Source organism: Trachemys scripta, chromosome 3 (assembly GCF_013100865.1).
Source record: "Trachemys scripta elegans isolate TJP31775 chromosome 3, CAS_Tse_1.0, whole genome shotgun sequence".
NCBI classification, from domain to species: Eukaryota; Metazoa; Chordata; order Testudines; family Emydidae; genus Trachemys; species Trachemys scripta.
This window is the reverse complement of record NC_048300.1, coordinates 137,316,336-137,341,444: the sequence shown is the minus strand read 5'-3', so window position 1 is coordinate 137,341,444 and position 25,109 is coordinate 137,316,336. Positions and strand designations below refer to the sequence as shown.

Sequence of the window (25,109 nt, the reverse complement as noted above, 5' to 3'; positions counted from 1 at the left end):
ATGGGGCTGTGGGGGTGCAGGGCAGAAGGCTGGGTGTGTGGGGGGGTCAGGGCAGAGGGATGGGGCTGTGGGGGTGCAGGGCAGAAGGCTGGGTGTGTGTTGGGGTGGGGGGGTTCAGGGCAGAGGGCTGGGGTGTGTGGGGAGTGCAGGGCAGAGGGCTGGGGTGCTCGGCTCGTGGGGTTGCTCCCAGCCCCCTGCCCTGAGCGGCTCATGGCAGGGGGCTGGAAGGGATATGCCACTCAAAATTGGCTTGTGTGCTGTGTTTGGCACGAGTGCCGTAGGTTGCCGACTTCTGATTTAGAGTCTTGCAATATTTGGTATTTTTTCCTAAAGCTCCAGTTCTTGGAATTTTAGGATTACATCAGAACCTCAATTTTCATAAAAAAAAAAAAAAAAAAAGGTTTTAGCCCTTATGATTGTGAGTGACAGTTTGAAAATGTGAACCCTAAAGGCTCAATCAGAAGACAAATAAAAAGAACCCAGTCTTCATTTATTTGATTTTTTCAGACCTAATCCGTGATTTTTAAGCACTTGGGCCTGGTTATACTGCCAACTGAACCCTCCATTCTTTTAACTAAAGTAAATAATCTGAGTTTCAGGTTGCTGCTGGGAGCACTTATGTGAGGGAGTTTGCAAATGCCATATTGAAACACAGAGCTAGGGTTGCCAATTTTGGTTGGCTGTATTCCTGGAGATTTCATCACATGACATAATCTTTAATGAAAGATTAATCTTTAATTCCTGGATACTCCAGGCCAAACCTGGAGGGTTGGCAACCCTACAAACAGGGAAACCTAAAACACAAACAAAAGTGCTCCCTGTGGCCATCATATTAGAAATTGGAACAAAATGTGGATGTGAACAAAATCTCTGGATGGCATATTAGGGTCACTCTGCAATTTTTATTGCATTTGTCAACATTCTGGAAATTCTGAGGGCTTGTCTACACATTAATTGCTGCAGCTGCGCCTCTGTAATGCTTCAGTGAAGACCCTACCTAAGCCAACAGGAGGGGCTCTTCTGTCAGTGGAGGTACTCCACCTCCCCGAGAGGGGGTAGCTAGGTTGACCGGAGAATTCTCCAATCAACCTAGCACTGTCTACATCGGGAGTTAGGTCGGTTAACTGTGTCGCTCAAGGATGTGGATTTTTCACACCCCTGAACAGCATAGTTATACTGGCCTAATTTCCTAATGGAGACCAGGCCTGAGTTTTCATTTTAAAGGAAGTTTTTATCTTTTCCATTGCCAAAACGACCATCACAATATAAACAGATGAGTTACTTCTCTATTAACACAAGACTCAAAAACTGTCTTCAGACAAAACAACAGTGGTAGCAAAAGTTCTCCATTGCCTTAACTCATTTCTCAATTACCTCAGTTCCCTTGAGGAAGAATGAATTCTGTCATCTTTCCAAACCATTCACTTTAACAAGGAAGGTATAAACTTCAAGGCCTCATTGCAACCAATTAGAGGCTAAAATTACTGAACACAAATTCATTTTTCTTTAAAAAAATACTAAGGGCATTAAATGCAATTCCTTCCCTTTCTCCCTCTCCCTCCCTCCCTGACTACTTTAAAGTATGCTGACCTTCTCAGCCAGTGTAGTACTCTACACCCCTTAGGCTGCCCAGTGACACCAGTCAGCCAGTGGGGTTGTTCCTCTAAAAGGAAGGCCGTTTTAGGCGGCAGAGGTCCCTGAAACAGCCTCCCAGGTTGTCCTTTCCCAAGAGAACTGCTTTTAAGATTGTTTATGGCTCAGATACTCAAGGCTCTGATCCTGCATTAAACTCTCCGTAGGCTGACCTCAGAACCTTGTTGAATTCAAAAGGGTTTTGCTCAGGCGCAGAACTTACCTGCGCAGGCCTCTTTGCAAGACTTCAGGCCTAGACTAGAGCTGGGTAAAATTTTACAAATAGTTTATTTGCCAAAAAAATACAGGCGTGCACATGGTTTGCTGGATTTTTCCAATTCGCTGACTAATTCCAAACATTTTCAGAATCAAACTGAATATTTCCCCTGACTTTCTGGCCCAACTGAAAAATATCAATTATTTGCCCAGCTTTATCCAAAAAAGTAACAAGAACAGTTCTTTGTGACAAACTTTTTTTTTTTTTTTTAGTATTAATCTGCCTTTCACTTGACATAATAATCTTATATTAGTAATACCATATCATTTACTTCTGTGGAGTTGGTGTCACAAAATTTTATAATTCCAACTGAGGAATGATCAGCAGGATCAGATGAAGTTCTTGTTTACATGCAAATGAAATGAAACACTGGAAAGGGGTGGGGAAAGAAGAAACAGAAAATATAGGATAACAAGTAGTATTGACAGTTTTGCACTTCTGATAATCTCTAAATGTTTTACAAATATGAAACTAACCTTATGACTCTTCTTTGTAGTAAAGAGTATTATATACATTTTACAGATGGGGAAACTGAGGTTAAGAGAAACTGACTTGCCCAATAGTAGAACCAGGAATAGCAACCATAGAGCAGTTCCCTGCTCTTGACAACAGTGCCATACAAAATTGCCTCTAACAAAATGTTTTTTTCAAAGTTCACTATGAAGCATTAGGTGGGCCTGTAATTAAGATTTTATTCAGGTTTATTTGCTTCAGTGCCAATTTCTCCAACACTTATAGTTCAAGTACAAAATCTCTGACTCACTGGTCTGTACATGTCCCTCTAAATTATTCAGAGATGCCTTTAGTTTTGGCTTCCACTGAAGTTAAATTATCCTGAAACCTGTGATTATGCATTATTGGCCTCTACTCCTGTTAGAGAAGGGAGAAAGCATGGTGTGGGAGAATAGCAGATTAGTGTTTGTTCACACTGATGGATCCAAGGACTAAAGAAATTTTGTTTTTGATTTGCATTTTGCATTCTAGTGTACACCACTTTCATTACTGCTCAGATTCTTTACTGTAACCTGCCAACTTTTTTATGTGATTTAATCTCTAACGGGGGTATGTGTGTGGGGGGGGGGAGGGGAATGCAAGAACTTTGTTAAAATACTTCTGAACTGATCAGTCACCAGGCTTGGTTCACCACAATCAGCAAACACATACAGAGATTTTAACAAGGACTATTTAGGTATGAGGTGAAATGGGGCATTAGGGTGTTTGTGTTATTAGCTGATTTCAGGTAGATATTGTTGAGATGACGTCTGGGTATTTTATTTCTGTATAATTTTGCATGGGATTTTTAGTGGTGGCAGGGCACAGACCTTTGGATAAGCATGTCTTTGTTTTAGTATCCATATAATAATTTAACAGTGATAAAAAGTTTGACTACTAAATAAGACTGTTTATAGGATAAAACTACCAGCTACAAAACACACTGTCATTTCCTCAAACAGAGATATAGGTAGAGTTTTGTATTTTAAATACAACAGCCCAGAACAACAACAACAACAACAAAAATCTGAATGAGCTGGACAAAGTAGTTTCCCCTACAGAGCTGCTTCCCAGTTGTTGCCGGGTGGGGTGGGAGAATAAAATGGCTTTAAGTAATGTGCCATCATATTCTGGGCTTCTCTAGGGCCCAAAGAGAACCTTGGTGTAACTTAGCCTTGGGGAGAATGCTTAAGTTACAGCCATCTGTCCCTAGATGGCTACAGGCAGCGGTGCTGCTAAGAATTTCCACAGTGCTACGTGCTACTGCAGCCTCGCTTCTGAAACACCCTCCTGCCCCAACCCCACCCATTATCTACACAGCAATGTAAGCCAGGTCTAATTCACCTTGCATCATAAGAACATAAGAAGAACATAAGAACGGCCATACTGGATCAGACCAAAGGTCCATCTAGCCCAGTATCCTGTCTACCGACAGTGACCAATGCTAGGTGCCCCAGAAGGAATGAACCTAACAGGTAATGATCAAGTGATCTCTCTCCTGCCATCCATCTCCATCCTCTGACAAACAGAGTCTAGGGACACCATTCCTTACCCATCCTGGCTAATAGCCATTAATGGACTTAACCTCCATGAATTTATCCAGTTCTCTTTTAAACGCTGTTATAGTCCTAGCCTTCACAACCTCCTCAGGTAAGGATTTCCACAAGTTGACTGTGTGCTGTGTGAAGAAGAACTTCCTTTTATTTGTTTTAAACCTGCTGCCTATTAATTTCATTTGGTGACCCCTAGTTCTTGTATTATGGGAATAAGTAAATAACTTTTCCTTATCTACTTTCTCCACATCACTCATGATTTTATATACCTCTATCATATCCGTCCTTAGTCTCCTCTTTTCCAAGCTGAAAAGTCCTAGCCTCTTTAATCTCTCCTCATATGGGACCCATTCCAAACCCCTAATCATTTTAGTTGCCCTTCTCTGAACCTTTTCTAGTGCCAGTATAACTTTTTTGAGATGAGGCGACCACACACCAATTGTGCTAACCTAGGGCCCCAAGATCCTGCAGGACTGGAGGGTCCAAATTAGTGTTAAGCAGAGACCTAGGGTCCAACCCTATTGCTTTTTTGTGTGCACGTGGCCCCAGCTTGACTTGGATCCCAGAAGTCCTCCAGATGTATCCCCAGAGTTCCCTAGGCAACTTCCTTAGTCCTCCCTATGCCAACAATCTGTGGTGCAGTCTATTATACTTTATTGCAAACAGAATCCACACACCTCTTTGCAAATGCCAGCAGCTCAGGTCGGTGTTTACCCATTGTCTGCTGAACACTGGTCTGCAAGCATACTAAGAGAGAGCATGCAGGATTTTCAAAGGAGACTGATCAGAAGAAGCTTTCTGCAAAGAGAGCTGCTTTTTGGTCACAAGAGCACAGCCAGATTTTGGTAAATCTGTGGTGTGAGGCCAATAACACTCTGGAGTTCAGCAAAAGCACAAGGAATGATCACGCGTACCAGCAGATAGCTAAAAAGCTGGCAGCTTTGCTCAGCATGGCAGGAGGACTAACCCCCAACATCTTGGTCGCTCCCCTCCCTGCAGAGCAGCCACTTGGTCTCCGCTCTCTGGCCCCTCTCCTCACCCTCCCAGGGGCTGCATGTGCAGAGGCACCGGGGTTGCATGCAGTGTGAAGGCGGTGAGTGGAAGCCAGCCCCAAAACTTCCCCACTGCCTCCCGGGGATCCTTTATTCCTGCCTCCTGGGAATGGCAGGGGCAGGGATAAAGCCCTGGGGATGCACTTCCCTGCTCCGCAGCTGCTAGCAGGCAGGCTGGGGTGTGTGTTTGTTTTTCCTCTAAAACCTACATTTTATGGCAAACTTCAAAACAGACAAAAATAAATAAAAAAACAAACAAAAACACCTTCATTGAACACCCCATTTTAAAAATTAAGGATTGCAAAGTTTCATTTTCATAGTTTGACAGCCCTGGAGACTGATGTCCTAATTATCCTCAGAACAGGTGCACATGGGCATTTTCCTGCCAGTATGACAGCTTAGAAGTGGAGAGCCCGATTCTCAGATTAGATGGTAGTTCTCCAACTGTAGTCATTCTACTGAGACAGCCACCAAAGGAGCTAATTATGCAGTTTATGTATCATGTGCTCCTTATGGGCACCTGAGTCCCACAAACAGCACCATCATAGTTAGGAAACTGGGGGGGCAGTAGAGTTTTCCCACAGTGCAACACATTCATAGGACTAGAGTGTCAACACCGGGGAGAAGGGCCAGGGGGAGGAGCTAGACACTCTGAGATAGGGTTACTTTGACTCGTGTCAGTGCACTGCAGTGTGGATGTTAGAGTTGAAGGTTTGAGCACAGATCAGAAAATCCTTAACCTAGGGTTAAACTGCAGTGTAGATACTCAAATCCAGGGTTCCCTGACACGGGTCACCTGACTTGAATCCCAGTAACCTTAGGCTTACAATGCTGTGTAGACATACCCTTAGAGTCCTTTCACATCAGTCTGGCCTTTTTTTGGCAATAAAGGGCATGAAAAGCAGTGGTGAGAATCTCACCCAATGCTCTAAGTATCGGACATGCCACCCTATTCCACCCTATGAGTCTATTAATTGAAAACCCCTTAATCTATTTTTAATTTCAGTTAGAAAAGCTAAAAACCTAATCAAGAGGAAAAAACATCTCTCCAAAGATATGGTATATTATTACAGTATTTTGACTGTGAAGTCAATGATTGAAAACATTTATATCTCAGCTAAACAGCAATTCAGTGAAATTAATAACACAAAAGAGACGTCTCAGCAGATAGTGTATATCTGCAGTTTCTTCTCAGTAAATGTGAAAGTGTCTATAGTTCTTGGCGGTAAGGAGTGCGATGCCTAAACAAAGCTTTTAATGGTATTGCTGCATTTTCTGATCTTTCCTTTTCAAATATTTTTACACTATTCTATCCAAAGATGTAACATGCTATTTGCTATACAATACATCTTTTCTTTTCAGAGAGAAGCTGAAGTGGCATTTTGCAAACTTCAATTTGTTGAAATGTAATAACACCAGTGAGCTCTTCACTCTCACTTTTATTTAGTACCAGAAAGATGAAACTGTAGTAGTTTTGCTGTTGTCAAACAAAAACTAAATAAATAACCCCACTGTCAGCGATTAAAAACCAAGACATCTAAGGTGTATAATTTTCTCTCCATATCATTAGCATGCGGTTCTGGAAATAATATGAATAAATGAATGGTTTAATATTAAAGTCAGAAACAACTTGAAGAATGAAACTAGGGTGAGGCCTAAGAGACCTTATCTCTATGAAAAATGGTGTACGGTGGGTCTGCCATTGAGGCTTGATTTTCTCCCACTTTATATGCTAATGTGATGGCACATAAAAATTATGTTTTCACAGAAAGATGTTGAAAAGAATAAGTGGCTGATGGTTTCAATGGGGAACTCATCAGATCTGCTAATAACATTCAGATTCCACAATGGAGGGGGTTCTCTAATTGGAGGAAATACCTGCACTAACCCCTTTCCAAATCTAGACATTGTGTAATATGAAAATACTTTGTGGTTTTGAATTTGTGGATGATAAGCACATACAGTTGCCAGATGAACTTTTGTTGAACTAATGGAGAATCCAGACAATTTTAATGAAAGCTGGTGGTCCAACAAGAAGGGGATGTCTGTTAGAAAGGGGAAAACATTATGTTGTTTTGTCAAATGGTGAACCTTTTCCATTTGGCAAAAGTACATCTTATAGATTTTTTTCTACTATTAAATACAATATTTTGGACATTCCTGGAGCAAGGCTGCTCTGTCATTTTAGTAACAAGCATCCGAGCTGTAAGGTGCAGAGATGGTTGGTTTGAGTAAAGAGTCTTCTTTTTGTACTGGGAGATCAAATCTGGGAGTAGAGGCAATGACATTGGAGTCTGAACCCAAATCTTACCAGATGTGGGAACTGAAATTGCCTGGGCCAACCTGGTGAAATTAGAATAAAAGCTGCAGCATTATGCTTAAGTTTTCTTAGTGTTTGCAGTACTAAACGAATGGGTAGATGTTGCATATTTTGTTTATCTCCATGGCAAACACTTCTCTAATCTTGTAACTCAATTTTTGAAAAATCTGCTGAATAACTGATCTTTATGAAACATTTGTGGTCAGAGGAAAAATGTCTGCTCAGTCGATCGCAAGAATGTTCATCAGTCCTGATAGATGAATTGCACCGCTAGATAATTGATGGTCAATGCATCACTCCCAAAGCTGGATCACTTGTTGATAAAGGGGAGATGGTCTGGCTCCTCCCTATTTCCTTAATATAAAATATAGGACCAGTGTTTTTTGTAATCACCTGCATGGAAGGGATACTAGGATGAGTGTGTCCCTCTGTCATCACTTTGCCTCGCATAATGAGCCTGAGCTCCAGTATGTTTAGCAGGTGAGAAACAGACTAGAGAGAGGGATGCTCTGGGTGTCCCTAAACTTCTGACTGCCAGAAGCTGGGACTGGACATCAGGGGATGGGTTACTCAATAACTGCCTATTCTGTTCATTTTCTCTGAAACATCTGGCACTGGCCACTTTTGGAAGATAGGATACTGGGTTAGATGGCCCATTGGTCTGACCCAGTATGGCCGTTCTTATGAGTACTGAACTGAGAAAAATGAATAGCCCTCTTGCATTGGAGGAGCGAATTTAACAGAAGTCCCCAGTATATCTGTACCTGAATCCCTCAGAAATAATAATGACCCGTTAGTGGATCCTGGTACTGATGCAGGAATTCTAATCCAGTTGAGAGAATAATGGAGACCCAGAGAAATCTGAGATTGTAAAATCCCCTGGAGCCGTAAATGTTGGTGCTGATATATCAGTACCGAAGGAGTACCAGTACTGAAGGAAACAACACACAAGGCTTTAGTGCAGACTGATTCGGTGCCAAGACCCTTAGAGGCAATACCTAGCCTTGGTATGGTCACTATCAGGGAGCTGCTCTTTCTGTGGTACCGACTCGTGTGTACTGGCCTGTTTCAGGATGCCAGAGGGATCATGTTTATACCTTGAACTATGCTTAAAAGCAACTTTTTAAGGAGATTTGAATGTCTTCTTAGAGGGTCACTGAGAATGTGACATCTCCTGATGTTTCCCTGAGGAATGATGATGAGTCCTACCTCTGTTCAATGATTTCAGAGCTGGAATTATACTGAAGGAGTTGAAGAGGCAGATAGACAAGGCATAGAAGTTGCCAGTGCACTTTTAGAGGAGGAAGACTGTTCCAAAGCAGACAGATCTGGAGCAGATAGATCCAAGGCCAGTCTCACAGATTTGTCTAACAGGAACAGCATCAAGTGAGTGTCTCACACTTTTTGAGTTTGTTCTGAAAATGAACAGCAAATTCAGCATTTGCTCAAATATGCCCCTTAACTAAACAAAAACATTAATTTAGCATGGCACGGATTTAAGAAAAATGGCTGTGTTGCATGAGGGACAGTATTTGAAACCAGGAATTTTCTGTTCAACTATAAATATTGAAGACCCAGTACTGATAAAGCAGATGTGTATACACAAAAAATGAAATTTATACCCAAATGAGACCTATCCCTAAAAATTAATTCTAATCTTAATCCTAAATATTCACAAGATTTATAATAGAGAATTGTAGGGAAAAACTAGACAGAGTAAGGACACTGCTAATTATTCCATCTCTCAGCCAAGTCTCTGGTTAGAAGGAACTGTGAAACAATTGGTCCCACTACAACCTTTTATGCCCTTGGAGGTGGGCCGTGAGGGCAGCTAGGCCACAGGTGTGGGCCAACAAGCACATCAATAGTGGAATACATACATACAATCCTTCAAAGAGGAACTTTAATTTAGGCTTTTCCTAACTTGAGTTCTTAGCTTTGAAACCATAACATTCTTTTAATAGTTTTTTTATGTAATTCCTAATTAAAAAAAAAAAACCTGAACAAAAAGAAATTCCATCATGGGGAGTCATATTGATGCCCAGTTTGGGTCATCAGCATGTTTCCAACCATTAGATCCACAGCACAGACCTATACTAGTTGAACTAACAGCGTAAATGGTAGCAGTAGTAGGCGGATATCCTCTATGTGGTCCAGTTACTAGATGGTAATGAGATACACTTTTTACCAGTGGTTTTCACACCTATTTGTTGATAGCAGAGATATGTAGAATCTTAGGAATCCTGGGTTCAATCCCAGGTACTGAAGGGGAGTGTACTCTATTGCTTATATACCTTCTGCTCCTGTACCTTTAACTTGTCTATGCTTCTCTGCTCCTATCACCACCCCATACCTGGTTTCTGTCCCCCCTAATTCCTGCCTATCCTTCCCCTCTGCTCCTCCCTATGCTCTGGCTCCTGCACACCTCTTCCCACCCCTCTTTCTCACCCCTCTGCATTCCAGTGTTGCTGCTGCTGCTCCTCTTCCTCTTTTCTTCCTGGGCATCAGCTTTGAGAAAACAAGAGAAAGTCCCCCTATGCTCACTTCTGTACTCTTCACTATAGCGACTCCCAACTGCTGGGAGGAGCAAGAGCAGGGAAAGTCCTGCTCAGTACTGATTTGCCTTCCTCCACGAGAGCTGCAAATTCTCGTCTAGATTCCTGGAGTTACAACTCCTTACATTTCGACATGGAGTCCCAGGTACCTGCTCAGGAGTATCTGCTGGTTTGCTATACTTAGCTGGAGGCCACCTGCTGAATAGACCTTTCTACCAAAAAGATCTAATTTTTTGGTGGCCTGGGCCTTGGGGGTTGACCTTTGTAGTCCTCGTCATTCCCACTCATTTGCTGCTGATACAACCAAACAGTCTGGTAGTGGATGCATATATAGGAATTCATAGCCCTTAGCCAGGACAAAGTATTTCCTTTTAGTTTTCTTTGCCGTTGGCTGAATGGATGCTGGGGTCTGCCACAACGCGTTGATGGGGTCCATAATGGCCTCATTCAGGGGCAAGGACACTCTTGAAGGGCCCATTGCCATTAGAATGTCCACCAAGGCATGGGAGGACTCCCTGATCTCCTCTACCTGGATCCCTAGGTTTTGAGCCACTCTCTTCAGGAGCCCCAATGTACTTTATAATCATCCTGAGAGGGCGCTATATCTGTTCCCGTGACAGCCTCATCAAGAGAAGACGAGGAGGAAGCACTATTCTTTGTCCTCGGCACCGGACAGATCTCAAGGTGCAGGCTTTTGGTATTTAGCACTGGCCTCAGTAGTGGAGCCTGGGTCCTGCTCTGAGTGGAGCAGTGGAAGTGCTCTGGACTCAGAAGCCTTGGAGTACGACCTTCTGGGTTGCAGTCCTTGCATCAGTGGAAAGCCCAGAGGTTCCAGAATGGCCCTTGTACTGGCATCTGCCACTGTCCGGGGGCCATGCCGTGGGGGGGATGCCTTGGCTCGGATCCATGGCAGTAAAGTGCCAACTGTAGTGACGGTACTGGCTCTTGTGGGGGGCACATGACTCTGCCTCTCAATACGTCTCTGAAGACCCCCTTTCTGGAGCTCAAGGAGGAGCGGTGCTGGGAGGGTGGAGACTAGGGATGGGCCATCATGGTCAATTTCCTCTTTGAAGACACCTGGGGTCTCAGTGCCACAGAGCTCCTTCCTGCCGGTGCCACAGCTGTCAGCTCCTGAGTATATTTCTCACCGTGGCAAATGCCTTTTGCGTTGACGGTACTGCCAGGGCAGTGGAACTCTGGTGGCTCTCCTGTAATGGTGAGTCCATTGATGCTGGGCTCAATGGTGCCTGCTCCGGGGCCCGAGTCATTGGTGCTGCACAAGTTGATGGAGTTACGGAGTGGTTCCATGCGAGTCACACTCTACTAGTGTCTCCCTGCCCCGCTGACCTCAGGATTGGGGACTGACCCATGTCAGTTTTCTTCTGTGTTTATCTTGGCACTGGTGATGGCGAGTGGTGCCGAGGTTCTCTCACAGGAGCGCTTTTCTTCAGCACCAAGGATGGTGGATGTGCCAAGGCTCTCAAGAAGTGGAAGGACTGTCTTTTCTCAGTGTTGGTGATGCAGAATGATGCTGAGCATCACAAAGAGAAGCTGGGGTATTCCTTACTGAGGCTGAAGTGCTCAGTGCCGAGCCCAAGTGACCTGGCTCCAAAGGAGGTTTTTGGCGCTGTCTCCACGAGGATAAATTTTCCTAGAGACCTATTGTCTCTATCCTTTTTGGTGCAGGGCCTGAAGTCTTTCCAGATCTTACAACTCTCCTGCACATGAGCTTCCCACAGGCGCTTAAGGCAGGTGGAATGGGGGTCGGTCACTGGCACAGGTTTGTGGCATGAGGCACAAGGCTTAAAACCTGGAGACTGAGGCATGCCCCAGTACCGGGCAGAGACTAACCCTGCTGACTGGGGTTCCACTAACCTAACTATTTATCTATCTAATAACAGAACTACTAAGAACAAGACATAAGTGTATACAATGAATTGAAAAAGTCCACTGAGAGAGTACTTGCAGAATGCAAGGATGAGGTAGTTCCAGTGACCGTCATGGGTGGTCAGAAGAAACTGAGGGGGCTGCAGGTTGGCAAGACCCTTTATACTGGCACTATGAGCGTGCAACTCCAGGGGTCACCAGAGCCAACCTGACGGATACCACTGAGGGAAAACTTTCTGGCAATGGTGCTCGGGGCAAGCACACACCTATATGGAATGGACGTGAGCAAGCACTTGAATAAGAACATAACAGTCCCTCCCAAGCGGACAGTAATGTTGTTAGCTGTTTCCTTGCAATTTTGCAACATCTTACATTTAAAATATTTGTAACCACATTGTTTACGTATGTATCAGGAACAAAAAAGGTTTCATAAACAAAATTTACTGGACACCACATTTACCAATTTGCATTTACCATTTACCAAAGAATTTACCTGTGGCTCTATCATTTTCTCAGTCAGTTTTCTGAACTTCAACATGTTGATTTACAAGTAATTTATTCTAAAGATATTATGGTCAGTATTTTCCAAATGCTACAAGGTTAAACTCATTTATCTTATTTGTGCAACCTAGACTCAAAATAGCTTCTGACTCCTTAGACCAGTGTTCTCAATCACCTGGCTCGCTTGCGGCCCATTCAGCACAAAGCTGTGGCCTGTGTGACATTCTCAGTGCCATACAGGTAGCATGTATATTGTGTAGATATGGCTCACATAACACAGAGAACTGCATATGCGACCCACAATGGTAAATAAGTTGAGAACCACTGCTGTATACTGTTTAAATTTAGATTTAAATTTATTTTGAATTTAAGCTTGTCAGGGCAGGAACTCTCTCTTATTCTGTTTCTACAAGAGGGCACTGATCTTGGTTGGGATGCCTAAGAGCTACACCAATACAAAGAATAAATAACAAATGGTACAAAACCAGTTCTGCAAAACTGGAATAAGTAACATTTCTTATACTTTATTCTCACTTTTAAAAATGCCTCTTTTCTATAAAATGTTTTTGATCCTTCCTTTCTTCCTTGAGCAGCATTTACCTAACTACCTTTATTGTCCTAACTTCTCTCCAAATTGTCTGCTGTGCCAACTATATGTATGGCCTAATTTAGACCAATTTAGAAGACAAAGAATTGATTTAAGTAAATGAAAAATTTGAGTAATTACAAACAAATATAACATTATATTGAAGCTTTCCATTGGAAACACCTATGAAAAAAGTCAAATATAAGAGTTGACTCCACTGTGTGAAGGCAATATCCATAATTAGTTCCCTACATTCTCTTTCTTGTGAGAAGTTTGAACAAATTTATCATATTGTTTGAATAGCCTATTTAACATAAAGGAAAGTACAAATAAAATGCAAATGTATTGATGGAAATTAAGCATAATTATTCCTGCACTAATGATGAAAATACTCCCAGCTCACCTCAGTCATGTATACACTATCACTGCACAATCTTTTGATATCAGCATCAATTGTCAATTATTTTAGCCACAAAAAGCAACCAATTGGAGCAAATTATCTATAAACGCAGAAAAAGTACATTCCAAAATAAGATCCAGAATGCAAACAGGAACAACACAATGTAAGCTATAGTGTGGGGACTAGAACCCAGGTCTGTGGGGTGGCCGACGTCTCCGTGCCACTACCCAGAAGCTGTGATAGGGACATGTGTATTATCATATAAACCCTGTAGAAATAAGCATCAAAGGAAATACCACCTCGGAAAGCCAGACTGACAGCTTCCTTCATGGTCCCTAATTTGTTTAGATACCCTATTTAAGCCCAAGAGGAGTTCCAGGAAGTGTCCATGCAACAAAGTGGTCTCCCTTGCCAGTTGTAGTGACAGACCTGTCTCTCTGTGTGCTGTTGTACTTCTGACCTGGCTCTGACTGCTGATTCATGACCCCAGCTCTGAACTTTGAAGCTGTTCCTGGCCTCTGACCGCTATTGCTCCAACCATTAGGCCTGACCACCCAAGCCCCAGTCATGACATATAGCAACAACTGATTAAGCCAAGGAGTATGAAGAGCCTCACCAATGGGGCAAATCATCCTCCATTCGTGAGATATTTTATAAAATAGAAAGCGAGAAGTTTCTTGTGCCACCCAAATTCAGATCAGATACACAAGGAAGCCAGAACACTTCAAAACAACTGAAGAGCCTGGAGAAGAAGAATGTGACGCAGATGAGCAGAACAATAAAGGATTAGTCTTGCACAAAAACAAGTATCAGAGGGGTAGCCGTGTTAGTCTAAATCTGTAAAAAGCAACAGAGGGTCCTGTGGCACCTTTAAGACTAACTAACTGTTAGTCTTAAAGGTGCCACAGGACCCTCTGTTGCACAAAAACAAAACATGCTTGAAAGTCATAAAACATGATAAACTGATTGTTCAGTCAAGGCCATCATGAAAGGTCAATGTAATGGTGATGATATGAACACCTGGTATATCTGTGTTTGTTTATAGAGAAAGGAATGGGGATTTCCTCTTATTACCAGTACCTCTCTCAGCAACTCTTACTATGTGATAAGCAACAATCCTGTGATCATCCATGACATAAGTTTTATCCTTTAATTTTGCATTCTTTATTGAATGCCTTTCCTACATGATGTATTATTCCTGGGGGAATTCTGCGCTACTGTGTGCACACATAATTAATGAGCTGCGCATATTTTTAATTTTTTTTGCGCAGAAAAAAGCTTCTGATGAAATGTTGCTGCAGTTCCACCATTTGCCCATCAGAGGGTGCTGTGGCACAAGAACAGCAGCAGCTCCCAGCAGAAAATAACTTCTGCAGTTGCGCCTTTGCCCACCAGAGGGCACTGTGGTGATAGAACACAGCAGCTCCCAGCCAGTTAGGGAAGAGAAAGAACCTGCCTTCTTTGCAGTGCACGTCAGGCCAGCTCAGGAGATGGAGGCTATGGGGAGACAGACAGCATGGAGTGCTGGGGGGGTCAGACAGGGGCTCATAAAGGCTAGTGGGGGAGGACAGAGTGGGGCAGGGACTGAATGGGAGTGGAGGACCACAGGGGGGAGGGAGGTGCAGGACCACATGGTAATGGGGGAGGGTGTACAGAGCTACATAGGAATAGGGGAGTGGCTGTGTGGGGGCACAGAGACACATGGGGATGCCAGGAGTCGGTGTCTGAGTGGGGGTGGAGGGACTCATGTGGACAGGGGTTGCAAGGACACATGGGGATGGGGCAGCTATGCCTGACTGAATGAGAGGCTAGAGGTCAGCCAGGGTCTGCATAGGGAAAGCTCCTTAACAATCCCTTCCCACCCCCCAAAAAAACCCCATTCCATACTTTTTCAGCCCATACCCAACAACCCTCCAAGTTCACACCCAGGCTCCTTCCCAGAAATTTACTTCTCTCTCCCTCAGCTCCTCTGTTACCCCTGACTCTCCCAAACTTTTGCACTGCTTCTGAGGGGTGCAGGAAACACAGTTCTGTCTTGTAGTTTAAATGAATTATTACTCAGGAGTTTTGAATTAATATGCCTAGCAAAGAATCTATTTGTCAAAAACATTTCCTGAATCTTTTTTGTTGTCTGTATTGTTATAGACATACTTGCTGACAGGTATTTTGAAATAAATGACCAAAAATAATTGAAACTGGCATGATTATATTGTGTTATTTTCACATATAAAATACGAAGAATTTTGCAGAATTAAAAAATATTGTGTGCAGAATTTTAATTTTTTTGGCACAGAATTCCCCCAGGAGTAGATGTATTTATGTTAGTTGTTTTGCTCATCTGTTGATGCACATTATGATTTTTTTTTTTGCTTCAGGTTTATTATGTGGCCAAAGAACTATGTTAGATGACTCGTTTGATCTTTGTTTGTATTAATAATACGTTATTTCTTACAATCATAGGCTTAACCCTTCACTATTTATGCAAGCTTTGTATATGTGTTTATGTCATCTTAAACCTAATGACATTTTTAAAAAGCTACAGGGAATACAATTTAGACACCATTGCCTGAGATTCCAGCTTTTTGAAATCGAAGCCAAATCCACAGGTGATCAATACATGTCAGAAATGAGATGTTTGACTGTAATATTTAGTAAGGGGCCAATTCAATAGGGAAAACTAATAAATTTTGGACGAGGGAACACTGGGAAAGATCTGCAGGTAACTATTGCCACAAAAATGTATAATTTGTATGATTATTTGTATTGCAGCAGCGCCCAAAGACTACATTATGTAAAGAGCTACCAGTGTGAAACAAGATGCAATGAGTGTGACAAACAGGAGAAAAGGGACAAAGGAGAACAACATGGTACAAAAATAAGCACATGCTGTAACATAAATTGGCTATGGCACAACTCGTAGGCTTGAAATATCTTAATTTTAAAAAATTACATACACGTATCAGCTATCCCCAAATGCTGAATTGCAGGTTGAGTCATTTCTCACAGGTACTACAGCAGAAGTAGGTCAACAAAGTGGGATTGAAAGAAGAGAGGAAAATGGCTTCATGGATTAATCCAGGGAGCTCCCAAATAAGGGTCCTGGGTCAGCATCACTTCCGAAAACGGGACAAAAAGTCTCCTAATATCTATTGTATACTCGAACTGATTTTGTTCCTATAATTTTCTCCCATTTCCCTATGTTGTACAATGCTATCTTCTGATATTTCCTTACTGACAGCATTGTCTACATTTTTAATTTATTTAATTCACTCCCTTGCTAAGGCTTCTTCCTCGTTCATTATTATCTCCTTAATAGTTACTCGGTGGCTGCTCCTTACATCATCCTGTTACTCTTGAGTTTTGCTTCTAACCCAATCATCCTGCAACTTAAACATCTGTTCCTCCTCCTCTGCTATCATTCCTTCTAAGTCTAAAACCAATGTTGAGTCATCTACAAACATCTCATATTCAGTGATATTCCTGAAAACACAAACTTGTTTCAGTTCCAGCTATGCTCAGAAAACACACACTTAGCTCAAGCCACAAGATACTTTCTTTACAACACATATCACTAGGAAATCATACCACCCTATGAGAGAATGAAAATAACTATAAATAATTATTTTTTAAAGACCCTTTATTCTTCTAAGTATTTTCTTTGGTGGAGAATAACTGCATATTGTGTGAAAGAGGACAATATTACCTTTAAAAAGGGAACAAAATGGTCCCATGGAATTATAGATTAGTCAGCCTTCCTTTGATACCTGGAAAGATACTGGAACAAATGATTAAACAATCAATTTGTAAGAACCTGGAGGATAATAGGGTGTTAAGTAATAGCCAATATGGATTGTCAAGAACAAATCAGGCCAAACCAACCTAATCTCCTTCTTTGACAGGGTTGCTTACTCATTGGATGGCAGGAAGGAAAAGACATGATATATCTTGAGTTTGTAAAGCTTCTGACACAGTTCCACACAACATTCTCATAAGTAAACTAGGGAAATGTAGTCTTAATGAAATTATTATAGGGTGGGTGCAAAACTGGCTGAAGGACTGAACTCAAAGAGTAGTTATCAATGGTTTCTGTCAAACTGGGGGGGGGGGACCTATCTAATGGGGTCTCTCAAGAGCCTGTCCTGGGTTTGGTACTAATACAATATTTTCATTAATGACTTGGATAATGGAGTGGAGAAAGACTTATAAAATCTATGAAAGATATTGAGCTAGAGAGGTTGCTAGAACTCTGGAGGACAGGATTAGAATTCAAACTGATCTTGACAAATTGGAGAACTGATCTGAAATCAACAAGATGAAATTCAATAAATACAAGTGCAAAATACTTCACTTAGGAAGGAAAAATCAAAGTGCAACTACGGAGTAGGGAATAAATGGCTAGGCAGTAGTATTGCAGAAAAGGATGGGGGTTATAGTGGATCACAAATTGAATATGAGCCAGTAATGTGATGTAGTTGTGAAAAAGGCTAATATCATTTTGGGGTGTATTAAAAGGAGTAGCGTAGGTAAGATATCGGAGGTAATTGTCCCGCTTTGCTCAGCACTGGTGAGGCCTCAGCTGGAGTACTGTGTCCAATTCTGGGTGCCATCCCTTAGGGAAGATGTGGACAAATTGGACAGAATCTAGAGGAGAGCAACAAAAATGATAGAAGTTTAGAAAACATGGCCTATGAGGAAAGGTTAAAAAAACTGGGCATGTTTAATTTTGAGAAAAGAAAACAGAGAGGACCTGATAACAGTCTTCAAATATGTTAAGGACTGTTATAAAGACGAGTGTGATCAATTATTCTCTCTGTCCACTGAAGGTAGGACAAGAAGTGATGTGCTTAATCTGCAGCAAGGGAGATTTAGGTTAGACATATAAAAAACTTTATAAGGGCAATCAAGGTCAAGAATAGGTTTCCAAGGGAGGCTGTGGCATGTCATTATTGGAAGTTTTTAAGAACAGGATGGACAAACACTTGTCAGGGATGGTCTAGGTTTCCTTGGTCCTATCTCAGATCAGGGAGCTCGACTAGGTGACCTCTTGATGTCCTTTCCAGTCCTACAATTCAACAATTCTATGATTATCTCTGTAAGGTAATAATGATTCCATACCTTTATGACAATATTTTATCTTTTCAATGTTTTTGACAATATATGAAAGAGGCATGTACTTACAAAAATAAAGAATAGAAACATTTAATGCAAAAGAAAAATAAAGGACCTTAGAATAGAAGTGCTGAAAGTCTTATCTTCTGAAACAACAGCAGCAAAGGAAAAATGCAGATGGGAAAACTGAATGACACAAAATATACCCACTTTGTTGAGGAAATTAATTAGCTTCTGTTTATCTTATACTATTGCAGCTTCAATAACATGGAAAAAACAACTACACATTTTCCAAATAAAAGCAATATATGGAAGTTTTTTTATATATAATAAAAAAAAAAGTTGTACTGCATAGTGATGATTCTTGCACTCTAAATATGTCCTTCTGTCAACAAGCACTTGTTCCTCAAAGTCTATGACTATTTTGACAGAAATGATGTATTCTCATACTAATTTTCTATTGCTAAGATGCATCTGTATTCCCAAACTGAGAAAACAGGAGACTTTGAGGTATGAAGAATTGCAATCTGTCCATTTTACAATATTCATTTAAATATGTCAAGATTTTATCTTCAAATAGTTAAAATAGGAAAAAATATAAAATTAAAATAAGAATAAAAATATTCTACAGTTAATCAGATTTTATTTTAACCTTTCCAAAAGGCTTAATTTATCCTGTGTTTAGCAAGAACACATTTGGATGGATTTTTTTCTAAACTACTAGCAATCAAAACAATAAAAGCTAGCCAATTTAAAAAAAAAAAAAAAAAGAGTCCAAAACCTAGAAGCAGTTATTTTATCTTACTGGCAGAGACTACAGCAATCTGCAAATGTAGTCTTCCTAAATCTGTGGAATTTTATGAACACCACATGCGCTAAAAATGCTAATTTTTTCTGCTTTGTAAGCATTATTGTAAGCATATCGGAACATTGTGAATTAATAAATGAGGTTCTATTACTATTGTTACTTATCTTAAGTATGGTATATGTGATAATGTACCAGTTACTGGTGGAATCTTGTGCTATTCCAGATTTTAGAAAATGTTCATACAGATTTGTTCTCATTCTGTATCTATACAGTGCATAGCATAACTGGGCCCCAGTGTAAGTTGGGACCCTTAGACTTCATTGTAATATAAATAATACACAATATTTTACTGCAGAAGAACCTAGAGGTCCCAAACAGGATTGGGACCCCCAGTATAGCAGGCACTGTACAAATACACAGGAAGTGATGGTCCTTACAATGTAATTAGAGAGAAGTTGCAACAAAGTGCGTGTCAAAAATAAAAGGAGAGAAAGAAGGACAAGGGCTACAAAACCAAATCATGTGGTTATATAAGTAGCTATCGTTCAAGTTGACTGGTCCAAATCTTAATTTTAAAAAAATTACCACATAATTTAACCAATCAATGGTTGGGGGTTTTCTAGTTAGCAACTGAAAAAGCTTTACAATTACATTTCTATAAGTTCAGTGAATTTCTGTCTTTTGGACAACAGGTTGAAGTGTATGACAGGTTATTTTCCAGTAACTGTACTACTTTGACTCGACAGAAGGAATCCATACTATCTGGGTGTGCATTCACCCTGGGCATCCAATCAGAACACCTTAAAAAGTAGTGACTTTTGGGGGTTGTGTGACTACTCCCTCATGCCACTTTACATTCAGTTTCAAGGTTACAATCCTACCTCAGCCATTCCTCGAGTCTCTTCAGTTTACTCAGGATATATATATATATATATGGAGATGGAGATATACCTATCTCATAGAACTGGAAGGGACCTTGAAAAGTCATTGAGTCCAGTCCCCTGCCTTCACTAGCAGGACCAAGTACTGTCCCTGACAGTTCCCCCTCGCCCCGATCCCTATCCTTATCCCTAAATGGCCCCCTCAAGGATTGAACTCACAACCCTGGGTTTAGCAGGCCAATGCTCAAACCACAGAGCTATCCCTCTCCCCCATCTAGCATATGTAGACTTTGAAGTGCCGATCTGCCTGATCCCCCTGAATATTTCAAGTTACTGTTACCTGTGTCTCCAAGCTGTTGTATAGTATGGTCAGTGTGGTCAGTACACTGTTTTTAACCAAACCTAAAACACCTAAAGCTTGTGTTTTGTCAATGGCCTTGACAAAGTTCTTCATCAGACCCAGCTTGATGTGTAAGGGTGGTAACAAAATCTTCCTTGATTCAACAAGTGGTAGATGCTGAACACTTTTCCTCCCAGGCTCCAATGACTGTCGGAGTGGCCAATCTTTCTTGATGTAGTGGGAACTTCTTGCACGACTATCCCATTCGCAGAGAAAACAGCAGTACTTTGTGTATCTAGTCTGCAGACCAAGCAAGAGAGCAACAACCTTCAAATCGCCACAAAGCTGCCACTGATGTTGGTCATAGTTTATGCACCTCAAAAGTTGTTTTAGGTTGTCATAGGTTTCCTTCATATGGACTGCATGACCAACTGGAATTGATGGCAAAACATTGCCATTATGCAGTAAAACAGCTTTAAGACTTGTCTTCGATGAATCAATGAACAGTCTCCACTCATCTGGACCGTGAACGATGTTGAGGGCTGCCATCACACCATCGATGTTGTTGCAGGCTACAAGATCACCTTCCATGAAGAAGAATGGGACAAGATCCTTTTGACGGTCACGGAACATGGAAACCCTAACATCACCTGCCAGGAGATTTCACTGCTGTAGTCTGGAGCCCAACTGCTCTGTCTTACTCTTGGGTAGTTCCAAATCCCTGACAAAGTCATTCAGTTCACCTTGTGTTATGAGGTGTGGTTCAGAGGAGGAGGATGGGAGAAAATGTGGGTCCTGTGACATTGATGGTTCAGGACCAGAAATTTCATCTTCTTCCTCATCTGACTCAAGTGAGGATGATTCTGGTGCATCAGGAACCGGCAGCCCTTCTCCGTGGGGTACTGGGCTTATAGCTGATGGAATGTTTGGATAATGCACAGTCCACTTTTTCTTCTTTGACACACCTTTCCCAACTGGAGGCACCATGCAGAAGTAACAATTGCTGGCATGATCTGTTGGCTCTCTCCAAACCATTGGCACTGCAAAAGGCATAGATTTCCTTTTCCTGTTCAACCACTGGCCAAGATTTGTTGCACAAGTGTTGCAGCATATGTGTGGGGCTCACCTCTTGTCCTGATCTCCAATTTTGCAACCAAAATAAAGGTGATAGGCTTTCTTAACCATAGTGGTTCTACTGCGCTTGTGTGATGCAAAAGTCACTTCACCACAAACATAGCAGAAGTTATGTGCACTGTTCACACAAGTACGAGGCATCTCTGCTCACTTTGGCTAAACAGAAATGTGTCCCTTTGCAAAACCAAACTCTGACAAATAAGAGAGCATGACACTGTATGATTTCTAGAGCTGATATAGGGCAATTTGTTCAGCAGAGTGATGTAAGCTTCGTTATGATTGCATCATCCGTGACTTCGAGGAATAACATGATGCAATTCATATCATGTATGACGCAATACCAGCTTCAGATTGCATCATTCATTGTTTTGCCTAAAAAGCAAGTACTGTCCAAACCCAGTCATAGATTTATTCATAGATCCAGTCAAAGATGTATTTTAGTCATTTCTGGTTTAAATTGAGATCCCTTCCCTTTATAACTCACTTATCCTCCGCCATTCCCAAGTCAAGGGTCGTATATACTGACCCAATAGCGTATCTTGAAAACTAGAGCCAATCAACAATTTTAAGCATCATTTTCGTTCTCAGTGACCCAGAATTAGTAAAGTTTGACTACATTTATTTCAGAAGCATTTTGGCTGTAGAGCAGTGTAACTGTATCCCTGAAAATGAACCTACCTAATCTATTTTATATATGTTCTTATACCACCCTCATCACCACAGTATCTGTCTACACTGGCACTTTACAGCACTGAAACTTTCTCGCTCAGGGTTGTGAACCACCTCCCCTCCGAGCTCTGCAAGTTTCAGTGCTGTAAAGTGGTAGTGTAAACAGTGCACCAGCACTGGGAGCCACGCTCCCAACGCTGGTAGCTATTCCCCTCGTGGAGGTGTGTAGCGAGGCAGTGGGATACCCCACAGCCCCGCTGAGGGCCGAACCTCCCCTAACACCAATGGCACCCGCCCTGCAGAGGTCATGGCGCCGACCCGGAAGTATAAAAGCCCGCCTGCAGAGCTCTGTGGAAGACAGGCCGGCGGAGAGAGCAGAAGTCAGTGGCCGAGCTCCTGCTTGGGAGACAGCTGCCGGCCGCGACCGGCCTGCTGACTCACCAGGCCTGCCGAGCCTACCCCTCGCCCAGTACCCTGAGGAGGACTGGCCAAGCCTGCCCCGTTCCAGCTACCCTGAGGAGGAGCGAAGCCTGCCCTGTGCCAACTACCCCAAGGAGGAGCCGAGCCTGCCCCGTGCCAGCTACCCCGAGAAGGAGCCGAGCATACCCTTCGCTATCTACCCAGAGGAACCGATGCTAGTGGAGAGCACCGAGGACACTAGTAAGGCCCAGATACCCTACGAGGGGGAGTGTGGCAGTAGCCGGGGGGCAGCCGACCCCAGTCTGACTGCAGCACTGCCAGAGCCTATGTCAGTGTGTTGCGTCCAGGATCCCCACTAACAGCAGCGAGTTTCCGCCGCTGCTACGGCCCCGGGCTGGGACGCAGAGGAGTGGGAAGGCCTGCGTCCCCCCCGCCACCCACTCCTTGGGTGGCAGACTCCCCCTTTTCCCTGGCCTAGAGAGGCTGGGTTTCTGCTTGCCCATTTGAGTGCTGCCCCGCCCTGACCTAGGGCCTGGGCTGCTATAGACATTGCCTCAGCCCTTGCTTAAGGGCCTGGGTTCTGACCTATTGGCTCAGCCCCTGCTTACGGGCCTGAGCCCCCTAACTGTGTGTCTGCTGTCCCAGACTGCCGCCGGACCAGGACTGAGGGCGGACCAGAGTGAGGCGGTGGGTTACCCCACAGCCCCGCTGAGGGCCGAACCTCGGCCGAGACTGCTACAAGGTGGTATTTTTATAGCAGCAGCGCTTTAACGTTGCTAGTGAAGACATGACCTGAGTGTCTTCCAGTAGTATAGTAAGTGGCATGATTAACATCTGCCATACCAGTTTTGTTCTCTGACTTAGTCTCCACGTGGGAAGAATTGTGTGTGCAATGAAGTGTTTTGTTTTAGTAGGGTTTTTTTTGTTGGTGGTGGGGGGTTGATATTAATTTTTGTTTTAATATATAAAGATGGCTATGTATATACACCTCTACCCCGATATAACGCGGTACTCGGGAGCCAAAAAATCTTACCGCCTTATAGGTGAAATCCCATCATATTGAACTTCCTTTGGCCTCGAGCATTTCTGTTATTAATAGTCAGCAAACATGCCTGGCCCCACCCCCTATCCGACTCTACCTACTTCCTGCACCGACTGACCCCTCAGAACCCCCGACCCATCCAACCCCCCCGCTCCTTGTCCCCTGACTGCCCCCTCCAGAGACCACCCCCATCCCTAATCACCCCCAGGACTCCCACACCCTATCCAACGCCCCGTTCCCTCCCCTCTGACCGCCCCCAGAACCTCTGAACCATCCAACCCCCTCACTTCCTGTCCCCTGACCGCCCCGAGACCCTCTGCCCCTTATCCAACTCCTTGGCCCCAGCCCGGCCCCCTTAACATGCCGCTCAGAGCAGCGTGTCGGAGCCAGACATGCTGATACGCTGATCCTCCGGAGCATGCAGCCCCACCCCCCAGAGCGCTATTTTACCGCGTTATATCCGAATTCGTGTTATATCGGGTCACGTTATATCGGGGTAGAGGTGTATATTAGAGAAGGCAGATTGAAGAAGTACATCTTGCACTTGGAGTGGAAGGAGGTGAGATTTGTGATGATCCTTAGTTCCTGTGGAAGTTTATTCTGCAGCCTTGTGCCACCCTTAAGAAAGCCCTGTCTTCTGCAGACTAACTTCACCCCTATCATAAGAACGGCCATACTGGATCAGACCAAAGGTCCATCTAGCCCAGTATCCTGTTTTTATTATAGTTTCAACCAGTTTGCCCGGTACTGAAGTCAGACTTACAGGCCTGTAATTGCCAGGATCACCTCTGGACATGTACCCAGTCAATATGGGGATAGTTGAAATCCGCCCCCCCAAACACACACTTTTTTTTTTTTTTTTAGTTTTTTATTTTAATAGCCTCTCTAATCTCCCTGAGAATTTCACAGTCACTATCACCATCCTGGTCAGGTGGTCGGTAATATATTCCTACTGCTATATTCTTATTATTAGAGCATGGAATTACTATCCAAGAGATTCTATGGCACACTTTGGTTCATTTAAGATTTTTACTTCATTTGATTGCATGCTTTCTTTCACATATAGTGCCACTCCCTGACCAGCATGACCTGTTCTGTCCTTCCGATAAATTTTGTACTCTGGTATTACTGTGCGCCATTGATTATCCTCATTCCACTAAGTTTCTGTGATGCCTATTATATCAATATCCTCATTTAATACAGGGCACTCTATTTCACCCATTTTATTATTTAGACTTCTAGCATTGGTATATAAGCGCTTTAAAACTTGTCACTTTTTAGCTGTCTGCCATTACATGATGAAATTGAATGGGACTTTTTTTCATTTGACTGTTTCTCATCAGATCCTACTTGTATATTATCATCTTCAATCCTCTCCTCCTTACTAGGACATAGAGAATCTCCATTAATAGATTCTCCCCTAAATGATGTCTCTGTCCGAACCACATGCT

General features: G+C 42.7%; 1 protein-coding gene across 3 annotated transcripts in view; it reads right to left on the bottom strand.

Moving 5' to 3' along the window:
• Positions 1-25,109, bottom strand: part of RNGTT (RNA guanylyltransferase and 5'-phosphatase) — a 412,738-nt gene that overhangs the window by 25,943 nt on the left and 361,686 nt on the right. The gene's annotated exons all lie outside the window — the stretch shown is intronic.